General features: G+C 42.1%; 1 protein-coding gene across 1 annotated transcript in view; it reads left to right on the top strand.

Moving 5' to 3' along the window:
- Positions 1 to 18,814, top strand: part of NPAS3 (neuronal PAS domain protein 3) — an 847,937-nt gene that overhangs the window by 300,664 nt on the left and 528,459 nt on the right. The window lies entirely within an intron of this gene.

Here is an 18,814-nt window from a genome sequence, read left to right as displayed (position 1 = left end):
TCGAACGGGCGACCTTCTGATGTTTCTCTTCGGGCTAACAGAGGCTCTACCCTCTAGACCAGGGGTGCTCAAACTTTCAACTTTAGGGATGCTGGACCTTTAACAAGTGTATAGAAGAGAGAACTGCAGCAGGTGCAACTTGTCATCCCACAGATGACAAGCTGCACATGCTGAAATTCACTCTTCTATACACTTGTTAAAGGTCCAGCATCCCTAAAGTTGAAAGTTTGAGCACCCCTGCTCTAGACTAAACCTCCTGCCCTAGACCAGACCTCCTGCCCTCCTGCCCTGAAGGTCACAGGTTTGATCCCTGGGCTGAAAAGCATGCTTTGGTGTGTGTGGAAACATTCCTGCCATCCCACTGGTGCTCCAGCAGCACACAAGTTCATTGCTGGTGTGCCTTTCAGAGCCAGCGAACGTGAGTTCTGCTGCTGTGCTGCTCCAATGGATTGGGCCATAAGAGTATCATGCAGGGTTAAGGAAAAGGAAGCAAAAGAAGAGCCAGGAAAACAGCATAGAAGTGTTTTTAGGAAGAACAAAAGAAAAGGGAAAAAAAACCTGAAGCAATATGAGAACACCCAAGATGAAAGGACAAAGATATAAGCACAAATGTAAGCTAGAGGAGATGCACCTAGTTCAAATATTTATTTTGCACATAGTAAACAAAAAGGACAGAATATTTTAGGTGAACACTGAGTCAATCCTGGTAATCAGGCAGAGAAGGCCATTTTCTCCACTTATTTTTTTATTAATATGATTTAGGAATCTGGAGTATGGACTGCACGAGATTTTTGTTGTAAAGAGAATTGGAAAGTGTGTTTTCCTTCCCATATTTACTTTTCCCGTCCTGTTTATCCTTTGTGCATTGAGTTGTGAGCATCAGCTACTTCTTCCTGGCCACTTGGCATCCATTTCCAACAGTTATCTAATGTGAAATTCAGTGCGACTCCTAAACATACAGAAGCAACTTGAAATTTCTGTTTGAATCAGTTGGGCGCTTCTGGGTATAAAGAATATAAACTCATTGTAGATCAGTATTCGATTATTATATTTGATGATTGCAAACTCATCTCTTTTGCTGCAAGTGCAACATTGGAATGTTGTTATTTTCATGGGTTTTAACCTACCTGTGCTGGAATCCCTAGCATGTATGCTCTGCTGAAACAGAGATGCCTGCGTTGGCTCGGTCATGTTGTGAGAATGGATGATGGCTGGATCCCAAAGGATCTCCTCTATGGAGAACTCGTGCAAGGAAAGTGCCCTACAGGTAGACCACAGCTGCGATACAAGGACATCTGCAAGAGGGATCTGAAGGCCTTAGGAGTGGACCTCAACAAGTGGGAAACCCTGGCCTCTGAGCAGCCCACTTGGAGGCAGGCTGTGCAGCATGGCCTTTCCCAGTTCGAAGAGACACTTTGCCAACAGTCTGAGGCAAAGAGGCAAAGAAGGAAGGCCCATAGCCAGGGAGACAGACCAGGGACAAATTGCACTTGCTTCCAGTGTGGAAGGGATTGTAACTCCCGAATTGGCCTTTTCAGCCACACTAGATGCTGTTCCAGAATCACCTTTCATAGCGCAATACCATAGTCTTTGGAGACTGAAGGTTGCCAACAACTGTAACCTACCTGTGCTTTTCTGAATTATAGCATTTAGCATACCTGTTACAGTAAATAAACAAATAAAATACTTGGGACTGATCCTCAGTGAATTCTCAAAGTTTATTAGGAACTTTTGAGATCTACCACCATTTGATTTTATTTCCATCAGAGCCATGCTTTAAATTAGGGGTGGCCAACCTTTCAACTCTAGAGCTCCTGCACTTTTAACAAGTGTGTAGAGGAGAGAATTTTAGCAGCTTTGATGACAAACTGCACCTGTTGAAATTGTCTTCTCTAAACACTTGTTAAACGTCCAGGAGCCCTAAAGTTGAAAGGTTGGCCACCCCTGCTTTAGATCATTCTAACTACCTGTCTTTGAACATCTTTCATATGCCACCAAATAAACTTACTGACTACCCAAATGCAAGTCCATTTTTAGTGTTCTCCTTCTAGAGCTCTGCATTTTTATTAATAGTTTATTTAAGATGCAAGGCCAAAGTCAATACTGCACCATTCTGGCCTAAAACTGAGTTGAACAGAACTAACCATTTTCCATTTCCAGTATGTGTGAAGTGCAGACCTTTCTCCAAACACACCATTACATGGTTCGTTAAGTGGACACTTTGTAATTGCTCTGATCTTGAATGTCATTTCCATACATCTACAAATCACCACTCAGTCAGCTCACTTCTTTCAGCCACCAGCAGTGCTACATCCATTTGTAGAGGCCATTGCTACTCCATCCAGTACGTGAAATCCTGCATATTCTGTACCCAAAATAGAACCAACTCTACCTAATTAAGCTGCTGTTCTCAAATTAGTCTTTTTCTCTTCTCCTTATTTCATGAGAATTGCTTCGGTATAATGACTGGTTACTTCAGTTTCTTGTTTGGCAACCAGTATCTCTTTTGTCTTGTTCTCAACTCTTGATCTCTTTCAGACATTCTCCAGTGACTTTACTATTCCTTCCCCTGCAATGCAACTCTCTGCATCATTATTTTTTACATTCCTCACAATCAAATTCTGCACTTTTTGCTATTTTATTGTTTTTATTCTTGTCATCAGTGTTTCCTGCATGTCCACTTGTTACATTGCATTTTCCCCCTATATACTTACACTGTCTTAACACACAAAGGCAAACTACAGTGTCGTTTAAAAACAAAATGGGCTGAACTTTTTTGTAACTGGACATCCTGCAAAGCTTTAAGTCCCCCATGAAAAGAGCCTTCCTCTTGTGACTGTTTGGAAGGGAGGAGTGCGGGAGGAGGTGAAATCTTCCACCATTCCGGGAGGACAGGGAAGAAAATGTGCATCCTCGTTGCCAAGGCAACCAGGCTGATGCTCTCTATGTTGTGCTTCCAGGCAATGAAATCTCAGCACAAGGGACACATTCTTTCTGTACTCCTCCCCCAGGTTCCGAGTGAGATAAGTGCAAGAGCTGTTTGGAGTTTTTTTGGACTGTCACAAAACAATTTTTGGACTTTTTTTTTTTTTTGGACACATACCTGCTTATAACAGGTACATACAATAATAGTTTTATATTCTGATTTTAGGTTGTCCGATTTTAGGCCAAAGCCTATTAGCTGTTTACGCCACCAGAACATGCGTTCCAGCAGTGTGCACAGCTTTGTGGCTGTCACAAACAACACCAGCAACATGGCTGGCTGCCACCCCAAGCGGTGAACAACCAGATCCATACAAGAGCGGACACCAGACACCTGCCACCAATGAAAAGAACATGCAGGGGTCGGGAGGGAGCCAAGAGGGGGTGCAACAGGGAGGGGATTGGCAGAACAGGAGGTGATAGATGAGGAGGAGGGTGGATTGAGCTTCGGATGGTGGTGCATTCTGCTGCTGCTGCAGCGTTTGTCAGATTCTGACTCCCTTCCCAGGTCAGATCTGCCTTCATTGATCAATACCACGTTGCACCCTGTGGGATGCAGCAGTTGCAACATTGGTGCCACTGCACCATTGCTCAAGGAGTGAGGTAGGATTGGGCTGTAAGTCAACTCTGGTGCAGCCAGTGTCAAAAGTATCATTTTTATTTTGTGGGGGGGCTCTGCATTGCGCCAATCCAGGAAAGACTTGGGAGCACCTGGGCACGAAATATGAGCACGTCTGATGGGCAAAATGCACAATGATACAATTGCTACCTTTTCACAATAACTCTTATTAGAATTTATGAGAGTTATAACAGGCAATCTCTGTTTCCAGAAGGCCACATAACTTTGTGTGTGTTTGTTGGAAAGCTCTGAGTTGTCTGGAAATACATTCTCTGTCATCTTGGTTTAACAAGGTGGTGTTTTGCTGAGCAGCAAGCCTGTTGTGGGGGAGGGGTTGGTCCGTTCATTATTAAAATGTATAAATGTGTATAATTCCGCAAGATGATCGGGCAAATTACTTTTTTGTATTCTTTTGTTCTCAGTTTTCATAGAAAATATGTATATTAAAAGTCCATACAAATTCCTTGCCTGTTGCTGTTTTATTTCAGAAAATATGAGTACAAAAATAGCCGATTTTAAAAGCTCTTGTATAAGCTCAGGAGAGTCTTTGCTGCAATATCTAACTGAAAAGGTAATGAACTGTAAAATAAGTTGAAATGATTGGGGATTAAAAATCTCTGGTGTGTAGTGACAGTACAATCATATTCCACAGTAAAGGTTTCTTGTATTAAGGGTAATAAATAAAACTTATTTTTGTCACCGTGATTAGTTTTCACCACCCTAATGACAGCTTTGACCTTCTTTTCCTTCAGATGTGATAGTCTGTGATCCATACTTGGAATGCTTGCAAGAGCTTGGAAACCCATGCATTTAGCAAGGAATTGCCTAATGTTTGGCCACTTATGGCAATATAGAAATAGTGGCTTCATTTAATAAGACAGAAATCTATACTTGAAAGTATCCCAGTCATGAAACCTGTGGAAAGTGAAAGAGCCTCTAAGAAATTTAGGTAAGGGGATTTATATCGGTAGCAAAGATAATTTAAGATTTGATCCTTAACCTCCAATTTGCAGGGCCTCTGGTGATAGGGCTGAAAGAGATTCCTACCTGAGACCCTGGAACACCACCATTAGCCTGAGAACACCACACTTGGGCTAAATGGACCAATGTTCTAATTTCTTATATTCTTTTTATTTACGTTCTCGGATCTGTGTGGTAAGGTCACAGCCCAATCCTACACTTGACTACTCAGAAGTAAGTCCCATTGTATTCAGTGGGGCTTACTTTGAGGAAGGTGTATATGTATTCAGTGGGGCTTACTTTGAGGAAGGTTTATATAGGACTGGAAGTAAGGTGCTTCTGGAGTGAAATCTCCCATAAGAGAAATGAGTGATCTATATTCATACAGAGAGGAGACCAAGGGAATGACACTGGAACAAGGCTGTGTGTATGTATTTGATCACACAAAAAAGAGCAGTTTCATTAATGTATGAATTAAGCAGCTAGAGGTCCTTTGAAGGCTACAGCATAATGGTATGAAAAACACTGACCTGCATTTTAACATTTCTTTAGAAAGTATAGAATGTTAATATTATGAAAATATGAAATGCTGAACTGCTGAATTGTGACTAGCCATACTTGTCTTTCAGAATTATGTGTTCTTTTATTGTCTTTGCTTCCCCCTCCCCCAGCATTAATTGTCTGGCCTGGGAGGTCAGGCGAGTAGAGAAGCATCTGTAGCTCATGGTACAACACATGCTTTGCTGCAGAAGGTCTCAAGTTCAATCTCTGGCACCTCCAGGAAGGGCAGAGATCATCTCCTGTCTTAAACCATGGAGAGCTGCCGCCAGTTTGTATTGACAGTATTGAACTAGATTGGACCAGTGGTCTGACTCGAGAGAAGGTGACTTCTTTCCTGTGTCCCTATGCAGATCTCTTGGTAGCTTGAGTTGCATAACTTGGCATTATTTTCCTCCTGCAGGTGGTAGTTGAAAAGGAAGTTGCTACCACAATCTTTTCCACTGAGATTGTAAAGTGAATGTTCTCTCCTGATATCTTAGTCTTCTGTTTAATGAACTAATAGCAAGGGAAGAATGGGTTTATGCATATTACTGTTTTCATCCATGTATTCCTTAGTTCTGTGATATCTTCTGTAAATGCACAAATGTAGCCATACTGGAATAAAACATACACTCTTCATTTGATCTACTTTCTAAATTAAAGGTAGCATTAATTGGAAGTAATGAGTGTTTATTTCCAATTTTGGTGAATCCATGGGATTTTAGGGCTGGAGACCCCTTCCCTTCATAGTAACTTTTGATTAGGGTCTGGCAAGGTGGATAATGAAAAAGTGAAGCATCAAAATTTGCCTAAATAACATGCTGTTACAAGCCTTATGATAGATCTATGTTTGACTTAACAGCTTTTGGAACCTAATAAAAAGATCTTAATTGACAATTTCTTGAAATGGCTAAGAAAACCTAGTGATGTTGGAAGGGTATAATAAGGAGCTTCTCATCACTGTCTTCAAGATTGAGTCTACAGAAAAAAAAGGATTTATCTCTGTGGTAACTCTTAGTAATTGATATACAGACAAGGTTTGGTTCCAATTTGCCAGCAATAAAGTTGTAATAGGGTTTTCTCTGCAATTTTAGCCTTAATGTGCTCATTCCAAAGAGCGGTATTTTTCCAAGCGAACAAATAACATCAGTAAAGCTTACGATCAGTAATAGCCCCACACTGATGCTCACATTAAACTTGTTAAATCAATTCACTAGACACTTTCTAAAGTGGACTGTCTGTTTACTTTGACATGCACCTTCTGAAGATGAGGCCATCAGTTACATTTATCTGAATTATCTTCACATTTTAAATTCATAATTATCCACGTTTGATTGTGATTACAAATATGGTTCATTGTTTTTAAGCTTTTTTTTTCCACCTTAATTTTTTTCAGGGCCAAGTATTTACTAAGATAAAAGCACAGTGTGTTGTGTGCTTAGTGTCATCCAAATTCCAAATGAGTGCTTTGCTGCATAATGATAGGAGCTTCACCTTGTTGTATATTCAGTATTGTTGTTTATTGTAGGTACATCTATGATATGCTGCCTTGTTCTTCTCGGATAAAGAAATTAACATATAAATAATGTAGGATTACAGTATTTTGAAATAATTAGCAAAATGTGATTGGTACTAAATGAGGATTTATTAAAGATGCAATTTATCTGGGATTTCTGCATAAGATATTAGTTCATATAAGATCTATTGCAGAATGCATGGTGTAAGATTGGAGATGGCTGATAAGTTTGCAACTGGTCAATTCTGTGATCGCACTGTTGTGGCTGCAACAGAGTTTAAGACAGTCATGTTCTTTTACAGTCTCAGTAGGAAAGAAAAGACCAATACAGTAAATGCTGTAAATCTGGTTTCACAGAACAGGCAAACTTTACTAATGCCTGAATTTCTCTCTGGCTCAGATTTTACTTTGGATTTTAAATTTCCCTGCTTGTTCTCCTTCCAAACCCACCTCCCTTCTCTTCTAGTATTGTAATAGCCTTTAGAAAACGATATTGTCCAACAACCACTGGGATCTTACTGCCTCTGATGTACAAACTCAGCATGCCTGGGAGAGAGATTGGAGGGAGAGTTTATGTGCTGCTACCTCAACCAGACAGGTGAATTTTGTTCAGATTGGGCAGGGGGGAGGTCAAGGGGTGAATGTCGATTTGGCTCACAACTAACCCAAGCTATTTCCTGATGTTCCGAAAATAGCTTGCAGTGTCTCAATGACACCCATGTAGAGAAGCTCTTAAATCAGTGTGTTTGGGGGGGGGGGCGCAATGGTAACACTTTCTTAATCAGATGCTCCAGCTCAGCAGTTCCTAAACTGTGGGTCTGTGGCCAACCAGTGGGTCCTAACCCAATTTTTCATTGCTCATGAAACTGACAAGGCAGATTAGATTGTGCGCATCAAGGGTTAAAAAACCTGCTACCAGGGGGGACCACTGCTGCCCAATCACCATTATGGCCACAAAGGTTTATCAAAGGTTTGGTAAAGTGAAACTTTCTCTTAGGTGGGTCTGGATGCTATAAGGTTTAGGAACCACTGGTCCAGCTTGTCAGGTGGACAGCGACTGCAATCACAAGTTTCAGGTCTCCTCGTAGATCAGTGTGGATCCTCTAGCAGTCCCAACACGCCCGGTAGCAGCCTGTAAAAATCAACCTCATGCCTGTGCCCTACAAGGAAAGACAAAGCCATCCCAATCTAAATGGACTCCTAAACTAGTCCATTCCGCAGCCCAGAGGGAGGGGGCCTGCACGTAGAGCTCATGTGTTTCAGGATCTGCTGGCCCCACTGTGGCGCCACTAAGCTTTTCACATGGATAGTATTCAGAACAAAGATGTGCGTGGAGGGGAACTAGACATTTGCAGGGGGAGCTACTTTGAATACTAGTGTTGTCCACTTATCATCACAAATTTACCAAAAGCATGACCATGAACAACCCGATGGGAAAACACAACATCAGGAGAAGCATAACGTGTGGCTGTGATTCCCGCTTTGTGAGATGTAAATGTCACTTCTACAACCTTTTGGCTGTTCTGATGGCAACAATAATTTCAGATGAAAAAAAGAAAATGGCAGAAATAAAAGCCAGGATACTAATTCAGATAGTAGCATTGTATTATTATTTATACCTTGCCTTTGTCTGAATGAACTCAAAGCTGCCTTTGTCTGGCTAATTTAAAACAACAACCATATCAGCTGCAAAATATAACAACCAAACTCTAATAACGCATGGGGAAACAAATGGAAAAGAGGCTTATTAATGGGTACTTGTCACCTCTGGGGGTCTGGTGGCCCAGGCCACTATCTGAAGCAGGGCCAAATTCCACCCTTCATCCCTCCAATTCTTCTCCTCGCCCCGATGTGACTGGGCACCCCACCAGTACCCCACCAGTACCTCCCCATGCTGGTACACACTGCATTGACATTCTCCTCTGTTGCTCTGCTTTACAAAGTGTTGGATGGGAAAGATCCTGGGAGCTTCCCCACTCCCAACGTTCTTCCCGCATGACCGCTTTAGAAGATGTGATGCAGGAGGAAAGGGAGCAGAGGAGGGAATGACCTGGAAGGAGAGCGCTGGGTAGAATTGCAGCAGCACTGGGACAATGGTTGGCAACATTCAGTCTCAAAAGACTATGGTACAAGCCTACAGCATCCGTATTCCCAGGCAGTCCCCCATCCAAGTACTAACCAGGCCTGACCCTGCTTAGCTTCTGAGATCAGACAAGATCAGGCATGTGCAGGGTAACAAGTTTCTGGAGGGGAAGGCGAAAGAAAGTGGCGACCCAGTGTGCGGCGGCAGTGAAGAAGGCCAATTCTATGCCTGGGATCATTAGAAAAGGTATTGAGAACAAAATGGCTAGTATTATAATGCTGTTGTACAAATCGATGATAAGGCCACACCTGGAGTATTGAGTCCAGTTCTGGTTGCCGCATCTCAAAAAAGACATAGTGGGAATGGAAAAGGTGCAAAAGAGAGCGACTAAGATGATTACGGGGCTGGGGCACCTTCCTTATGAGGAAAGGCTACGGCGTTTGGGCCTCTTCAGCCTAGAAAAGTGGCGCATGAGAGGGGACATGATTGAGACATACAAAATTATGCATGGGAAGGATAAAGTGGATAGAGAGATGCTCTTTACACCCTCACTTAACACCAGAACCAGGGAAACAGTTGGCAACCTTCAGTCTCGAAAGACTCTGGTATTGCGCTCTGAATGGTGGTTCTGGCACAGCGTCTAGTGTGGCTGAAAAGGCCGATTCGGGAGTGACAATCCCTTCCACACCGGGAGCAAGTGCAGTCTGTCCCTGGTCTGTCTCCCTGGCTATGGGCCTTCCTTCTTTGCCTCTTTGCCTCTTAGCCTCAGACTGTTGGCCAAGTGTCTCTTCAAACTGGGAAAGGCCATGTTGCACAGCCTGCCTCCAAGCGGGCCGCTCAGAGGCCAGGGTTTCCCACCTGTTGAGGTCCACTCCCAAGGCCTTCAGATCCCTCTTGCAGATGTCCTTGTATCGCAGCTGTGGTCTACCTGTAGGGCGCTTTCCTTGCACGAGTTCTCCATAGAGGAGATCCTTTGGGATCCGGCCATCATCCATTCTCACGACATGACCGAGCCAACGCAGGCGTCTCTGTTTCAGCAGTGCATACATGCTAGGGATTCCAGCTCGTTCCAGGACTGTGTTGTTTGGAACTTTGTCCTGCCAGGTGATGCCGAGGATGCATCGGAGGCAGCGCATGTGGAACATCCACTAAAATGGAGTGTTGGGAGGATTCGGACAGACAAAAGAAAATATTTCTTTAGTCAACGTGTGGTGGAACTCCTTGCCACAGAATGTGGTGACGGTATCTGGCCTGGATGCCTTTAAAAGGGGATTGGGCATGTTTCTGGAGGAAAAATCCATTATGGGTTACAAGCCATGATGTGTATGTGCAACCTCCTGATTTTAGAAATGGGCTATGTCAGAAGGCCGGATGCAAGGGAGGGCACCAGGATGAGGCCTCTTGTTATCTGGTGTGCTCCCTGGGGCATTTGGTGGGCCGCTGTGAGATACAGGAAGCTGGACTAGATGGGCCTATGGCCTGATCCAGTGGGGCTGTTCTTATGTTTAAAGCACCCACCCCATCATCTTTTCGTGTGCTCTCCAAGGAAAGCGCATGAGAAGAGAACACAGCAGAAATGGCCAGGCAGGTGGTGAACTGGGGAAGATGCAGGGCACAGGGTATGGAGCTGTTTCTCCCAGGCTGCTGCATGACGCAGCCATTTAAATCAGTCTCATGAATGGTTTGCCCCTGCTTCAGTTCCCAAAGTTACCAGACAAGGTAACTGAAAGCTCTCTCAAAACTCTGAACCTTTAACATCCAAAAGTGCTAACTTGCAAGCTGAGGATGGTATATTGAAAAATAGTGGTAGCATATTTTTTTAACATGAAAAAGGGTGTGCAATAGTCAACATTCATAAATGCTATTGGTTCTGCATACACTTGTGTTGAGGCAAAAAGTAGTGTTTTTCCTGCCCCAAATCCTAGATTGATCCCATGTTTAACACTGAAACTCACATGTATTTGGCTTTAAATTACTGTTCTGTGCACTCTTGATGCTGTAAAAGCATGGAGCAAAAAGCCAGACTCCAAAAGAGATAATATACTCTACCTCTTCCTTTCTTCTGCCCACAGTGCTTTATAAAGGATATATGATCAACTTGAAAACAATCAAGGAATGGGTTAGGGAAATGATAAGAGTTCTATTCTGGACCAGCAAGGGAACTTGCAATATTCAAATGATTATACTGTCAGTTGGGTCACAGCAAGCCAATGAAACATTCTCTGCAGACTCTTTAATCATATACCAATCTCTATTCAGATTCTCCCCTGGCCTTCCAACAGCTCAATGCTTAAGGGCTGTTTTTTAGCTATGTTGCCACAATCATCTGCTTTTTTGGAGGGAAATGGCATCTTAGCATTGGCTTTCTAGAGCCATTCAGTTCTGTACTGCTTAATATTTCATAGTGCTCTGAAATTCTTCCCTTTGCAAATCTAGGAAGCAGGGCTGTGTTGACTGTAGAGCAGGGGTCTTGACACTTTTTGGCCAGAGGGCCTCATCAAATATCTGGCATGGGATGGAGGGCTGGAAAAAAAATTTAAATATAAAATTTAAATAAGTAAATTAGAGATGGAACTTAGATGAGTGAATAAATGAATGAATGGGCTCATTCATTCAACCTCTCTGGCCCTCAGAACACCCTCCAGACACAATCAGAGCACAGTTCTGGTCATGTTCAGTTGAGTGGGCCAGAGGCTTTCAGGGGACGAGAGGCTGGCCGTGGGCCGGAAAGAGGCTTGCTGCGGGCCGCATCTGGCCCCCGGGCCGGGGTTTGGAGACCCCTGCTGTAGAGGATCCATGGTTTTGTTTCTCCCTGATTGGAGGAAGCCACAGAAGGTGCTGCAGGCTGGTCTGTTCTGAGCTTTGGTAAAGCCATGTTGGTGACCAATGCTGAGCCAAAGTCAGGGCTTGCTTCCAAACAATGTATACCTGCACTTTGGTGTTGGACTCTGTATTCTCAATTGTACAAGCTACAATTTTTGTGCAGGACACTGTATGACAGTGCCATAACTAGGTCATTTGACACCCAGGGCCCATAAATTTTTATCACATATATATACCCTACCCAGTGCCCAGTTCAGTGTAAGTTCTTATATTTCAAGCACATCACTATCAGGTCCAACCTGTTTTTACAAGTCCAAAATAGAAAAAAAATTAACCTTACCAGCTAAAACCGCTTTTTTATTCTTTCTTTGGGAGGACTGCCTTGTGGAGCATTTGTTGACTTCCACGTTAATCAGATTGGGACCATTCTGGTGGCCTCGCATTCCACTTTGCCTGACCTGACCACAAGCTAAGGCATGTTTGCTTATTCATGAGTAAACACTTAGTCGCAAGTAAACACTTAGTTTCACTTTCCATAGGGTTAAATACATTTGTCAGCTTGGAGGGAGGGACTTCCTTCTTTGGTGTTTTTGAGAGCTGCGTTCATCGGATCAGGACCATTCTGGTGTCATTGGATTCCTCTAAGCCTGCCCTTTCTGATGGACTAAGGCAGTGATTCTCGAACTGTGACCTCTTTCCCCTTAAGGAGGGGAGGGGAGGGGAGGGGAGGAGGCAGCATTTTGAAGGGGCGAAGGGGCTTGCTGAGACTTACCACAGCCTGCAGCAGCCTCCCAGGGGTGTGGGAAGCCCTGCACCAGCCCCCGCAGGGCTCCCCAACATGCAAAGATAGGCAAAATAATGATCGCGATCCACTTGATAGAATGGAGATATTCTGCTCCAGTTTTTCTTCATTGCGTTCTGCTGTAAATTCTGCATTGATTGGTATATAAAATGATGGTATTATTCCTAAAAGACACGATTTTAGCGATTTGGGTCACTTGTGGTGTCACTAGACTAGTATCTAGGGCAGACCACCCCCACCCCGCACTGACTACGCCACTGCTGTATGGTACTCTTAATGTTTCTTTGAAACTTATTTTTGTGATTAACTCATTATGTAATACTTTTTTCTGTTTGACATTAATAGAACCAATACATGACTTGGCAAAGGGACTAAAAACAACACAATGCACAACACACAGTGCCTTCCTGTGACACTCATTTTTGCATAATTCTGTCACTGTAGCTCCTCGATTTCCACCACTTTGTCCTGGGTTATGAATGAGAAACTAAACTGAAGATATGTAAGGTGACGTAAATAATTGCTTCTCCTGCACAGTTGAATGTCCCTCTTGACCATTTATCTCCTAGTGATCCATGTAACCTGTTGCTTTGTGCATTTTTTTTTCAATAATTAGCACTAGCTGGTGCTCCATCCCCATCTCCACCCTGAATACTACTTACCAGAATTGACTAATGATATAAGGCAGAGATTTTCAACCCTTTTCATCTCATGGCACACTGACAAGGCACTAAAGTTCTCAAGGCACACCATCAGGTTTTTGACAATTGACAAGGCACACCATGCTGCCAGTGGGGGGGCTCAAATCCCTATTGGCCCTACTAATAAATGACCTTCCCCCAAATTCCAGTGGCACACCTGTAGATCACTCCCGGCACACCAGTGTGCCACGGCACACTGGTTGAAAATGGCTGATATAAGGTGTACTGGCTTGAGAACAATATGAGCAACTTGCAGAAGTTATCCCTTAGCTCAATGGTTCTTAAACGTTTAACACCAGAACCCACTTTTTAAAATGAGAATCTGACAGAACCCACCGGCAGTGATGTCATGACCTGAACTGACAACATTAAGCAGAACTGTTTTTAGGTTGCAATCCTACCCACACTTACCCAGGAGTAAGTCTCATTGACTGTCATTGTTAAAAGCATATACATAGTAGCCTGTTAAAAATATCCATTGAAAAATTGCCCCAAATGCAGTCAGGTCCCATGGTAGCATCAAGTCTGATATATTAAAATTACAATATTGAAACGAATGGGGACCCACCTGAAATTGGCTCCTGACCCACCCAGTGGGTCCTGACCCACAGTTTGAGAAACACTGCCTTAGCTGATTTATACAGAGATTCTAATTATAATTACTTGGATTACGTTTCACAGAAACATTGACATTTCCAAGTAAGTAGATCTGGTAAGAAGGATTGTTGTGTATGACATAAAGAAGATAATATTATATATAAGTCCCCTTAGCATTCAAAGGACTACCAAACACATGGAATGATTTTACTGTACTCATGCTGTTGCTTCTTGCAAGAATTGCTCACTGGTTTCACCATAGTGTAATTATGTTATTCCCGTTCTTGATAGTACAGGGACTATGGATCAGTGCATAGGCAAACTGATAGTGCAAAGGCTCTGAATCTGATAAATTTGAAAGTCACAGTGGAAAAAACTCAAAAAAATACTGCCTATGAATGGTGTATTTCTTGGACAAACTATATAATAGACACAACACTATAACAGCCAAGACTGCTGCTCCATCCACCATGTCATTTCATGCACACACAGTAAGCAACATGGGTAGAATTTGCTAGCAGAAGTGGTTGGTTGCAAGTGTTGGCTTGCCTCCTTTGAATAGAGACCTTACCTACCTTAGGGCCTGATCCTATCCAACTTTCCAGCACCTGTGCAGTCCCAATGCATCCCCAAGGTAAGGGAACAAATGTTCCCGTACTTTGAGGAAGCCTCTATGACTGCCTTCCCTTCACAGGAAGAAGTTCATTTTCCATTGGTACAACAGCACCAGCACTGGAAAATTGGATAGGATTGGGCCCTCAGTCCTGTACAGGTATTCTACTAATTTTCAGTCTGTTGTATAATTTTGAATGAGTTTTAATCAATTCCCATGGCATTTTGTCAATTCCCATGACCATACATGTCATGGGCACATGGGATTATTCCACTTACTGACCTCAACATATTCTCCAGTGTGATTACACTCTGCCTGGAGTTGTAAAGTTGCGCTTCAAAGCTGGTCAGTACTTGAAAGCCTTGCCCCAATTTGAACAGTCCATCTCTTCCCTGTCTTGTTCTGCCTCAGGTTGGGTTTTGCCATTGCCAGCTGGCCCTTTCTCTTTCCTCAAACCAGGAAGAGAAAGGATTCTGTATATGTAACGAGGAATAGAATCATAGAAATGTTCTTCATTTGCTGATTGTAGCACTATACTTTGCTCTCTTTTTGTTGGTGCACATCCTAGGCACTTTACAGCTAATTTAATGGGCTTGCTACCAGTGATTTAATATAATAATAATAATAAACTTTATTTGTATCCTGCCCTTCTCCCTGAAAGGGACCCAGGGCGGCTTACAACATATAAAAACAATTTTAAAAAGCATGATTTAACACAGATAAAAACATATTAAAAACACATTAACAGAGGCCATAAAAACAGTAGTCAGAATAAAGTCAGAATAAAAAGAGCATAAAACAGCAAATCATAGAGGAATCCAGCCTGTCAAAAAGAAACTAAAAGATATATAAAAGTGTTTAAAAGGCCATGGAATCAGAAGGCTTGTTTAAAGAGCAAGGTCTTCAGGCCTCGCCGAAAAACTCAAGAGAGGGAGCCATTCTCAAGTCAAGGGGAAGGGAGTTCCACAACGTTGGTGCCACTACTGAGAAGGCCCTATTTCTTGCTGCCGCCCCACGAACCTCCTTGGGCGGTGGCTGTAAAAAGGCCTTCTCTGATGACCTGAGAGGACGAGCCGGATTGTACGGGAGTAGGCGATCTCTAAGATACCCTGGCCCAGAGCAGTATAGGGCTTTAAAGGTCAAAACCAGCACCTTGAATTGGGCCCGGAAACGAATGGGCAGCCAAACGAATTTGAAGCTCAACCTGTAGAAAACTCTCCTTTCTGTGTATCAGAAAGGTAATACAGTTGCAAAGAGTACTGCATTGTGTTCTAGAATGACCCGCCAATCATTCTAAACTGAAATGTTACTTTCTGTGGTTTTGGAATGCAACTTAATATGCCTTAGAAAGATCATGAAATATATTTCAGTTTTGACTTTAGAAGAGCCATAAGTAGAGAGGTCTGAATTAATGGCAGGTGGAAGCAAGAACATTTTTTCCTCATCCATCTACATGACCTAAAAGAGCAAAAGTATTTCCGTAAGTTTGTGAAAGGTTTGGGCTAGTATTGGCCCTGTAGGAGATCTTATTGATGAGTCATCCAAAACAGAAGAGAGAGTTCAATCATTACCAAGGTTAGTCTTATTAGAATATAGTCTTCTGAAATTTTAAGGAGTGCTATTCCAGCCATTTGGACTGGCACAACTGCTTAGTATTACTAGCCTCAGGGAAACAGAAGCTATGAAGCACACTCTGCAAGAAAGAGCAGTGTTATCAGTTCCCCCCACGCTTCCAAAAATTATGGTACTGGATGAGCACAGAAGCCCCTCATGAAAAGGTATTTTGGACCTGTACTGTAGCTGGATCATATTATTACTTCTGAATGTCAAATCGTATGACAGAATTTATATGCTGTATAAAGCTGCCGAATCAATATTGGAGAATTGAGATCAAAGAACTCTCACAATCGATTCTGACATATCATATGCAAGAAATCTTCCAAAAACTGAACAGCTAAGGTTTTTGTATGTGTGTTTGGGGGTTGGAATCTGCTTCAAAACTATATTTCTTCTCTTCTGTATCTCTCCATATATTTTTTTAAATTCAAGGAATAGCAATCTTATCATTGCTCTTCTCTTTATATATCACCCACATTGCCCCATTTAACAATCATAGAACTTGGGGCCAGTTTGCAGAAAACGTCACTTGGTTCTCACCAATTCAGCTGTGCTTTCACTAGTTTGTAGCACTCTTTAACAATATTGTTCTTGAGTTGGCATTGGTCTGTATTGAAAGTTTTATCTGTCATGGCTCATCATTCATGCAAATAATCATTTTGTATTAATGACCAGCTTACATGGTCATGCTTGTTGACTCTATAAGGGAGCCCTCAGTCATTAACATAAAGGATGCAATCCTGCACATATATGCATGGGAGAAAAATCCCTATTAAATTACATAATCTGGTCCATGAGCTTTGTTAGTTACAAATCATGTAGCTTGATCAATTAACTTACAAACAGAAGAGCCATTGATTTTAACATCTTTAAAATCAGACACACTTATATGGATTAGTTTAAAACTACCAGTATATTTTTCTCTGTGCATGTGTGATAGAGAGTTTTAATTTATCAAAGTTCACATGTATAGTTTCTGCTATAAATCCTGTTCTCTTTCAGACAAGAGTGGGTCAGGCCTGGTTAGTACTTGGATGGGAGACCACCTGGGAATACCTGGTGCTGTAGGCTTATACCATAGTCTTTTGAGACTGAAGGTTGCCAACCAGTCAAAAAAAAACAAAAGTTCCTTCTGGCAGTCGGCCTGACATGCTTACAGCATATATACCTATGAGTGTAGAAAGAAAAAGGGGGAAGGGGGAATTCAGCCTGTGCCTAAACTTTGGAGATAGAAATATTAGTTTGCAAGGTCATCATTGCATGAGAATGATATATCTGCAGGCTTCTTTCATGAGTTTTTTATGACTAGGTGAATACATTTCTTATGTGCTGCTAGGGTAAATGATACGACTTTATTACTTGATAGCTACTTAGAATTTAGCATTATTTTTGCTAAAGTACAGTGTGAGGAAAATTTATTTCAAATTAAAAAAAAACTATGATTTGTATAAGATGGAATCATAATATTAATACTTAAAGTAAACAGCAACATGCTGGGAAAATAGACTAGTTATTTAAATATATTATAAAATGTAGCCTACTACTTTAATGTGATTCACTACTGTTTCAACAAACCAATATAACACTTGCCTGTGTAGAGGGAATAGTGTAATTTAAATTAGTAACAGAGATTTTAACATCTATATATGTAAGTCAGAGATGCATGACAATGAATTAAAACACTTTTACCTTTTGGAGTAGTCATATAGTTAAATAGCCATATATCAGAAATCATCTTTAAATCATTTCCTTGCACAGAATTGGGGCACAAAGCTTCATAGGGCACAAGATTTCCCCACTCACTTTATTTTTAATATTTTTTACCACAGTAATGTAGGAGTCCAGAATTTGGAAAACTTCAGTTGAATTTCATGATAGGAAAGAAAGTCAAAAGCTTCTTCTACCACCAGCTGAAAATATGGTGGAAAGATCAAGAGAGTACTGGTGTCGTTAAACTGGCCTTGAATGCAAATTAAAGAAAGAACCAAAGGCTAATAGGAACACCAGTATTTATGCTCTTGTTACTCGGACTGTGGAAAACCCAATAGTATCCTCTACGGCAGAGGTTCCCAATCTGGGGTGTCACAACAGCCTAGCCAGGGAAACTGTTGCTGCCCCCTTAAGGGGAGGAGTTACCGCAACTGTGACAAGACAATGCCATGATCGCGTTGCTGCTGGTTACAAAAGGGTTTTTTTCTACTTACCTTGGAGTCGCTATGGCTCTCTGGAGGGTTCAGGAAGCAACATCTTCTGCAGGCCTCCCAATGCACCCAAACTGCTGTAAACAGCAAGAAAAAGCCATTTCCGTTTTCACTGTGGAACAGGAAGTGGCTTTTTTAGCATTTTATAGCAGTTTGTAGATGCAGGGAAGCCTGCCATAGCGACCTCCAGTTAAGTTAAAAAAATTCCCTTTCCTCCCAGGCAGCAGCGTGGTCATGGCTGTTGTGTCGCTGCTCCCTCCCCCACAAATACTTACTGTCCCTGAGAATTTGGGAATTGCTGCTCTAGGGCAAAGTTGTTTGCAGGTATTCTGAATAAATGGTTCTCTATTTGTTATGCAGTGGCCAAAAATGAATCACAAGGGTATCTGATAGTGCATGACATTTTTTCTAATCATACAGACAAGAACCTTAGGCATTCATCTATGCCAGCATTTCTCAAACGGTGGGTCAGGACCCACTAAGTAGGTCATGGGCCAATTTCAGGTGGGTCCCCTTTCATCTCAAGATTCTATTTTTAATATATTCAACTTGACGCTACCATGGTATGTGACTGCATTTGAGGAAATGTTCCAAATCTGTACTTTAATAGGCTACTTGTATATGCCTTTAACAATGATAGTAAATGGGACTTACTTCTGGGTAAGTGTGGTAGGATTGCAGCCCAGCATTGTGAAAAATTTTCCTGCTTGACGATGTCACTTTCTATCATGATATCTCTTCCGGTGGGTCCTGACAGACT

This window comes from Tiliqua scincoides, chromosome 1 (assembly GCF_035046505.1).
Source record: "Tiliqua scincoides isolate rTilSci1 chromosome 1, rTilSci1.hap2, whole genome shotgun sequence".
Classification (NCBI taxonomy): Eukaryota; Metazoa; Chordata; class Lepidosauria; order Squamata; family Scincidae; genus Tiliqua; species Tiliqua scincoides.
Note: the sequence above shows the minus strand (reverse complement) of the source record. Positions and strands in the feature narration are given on the sequence as shown.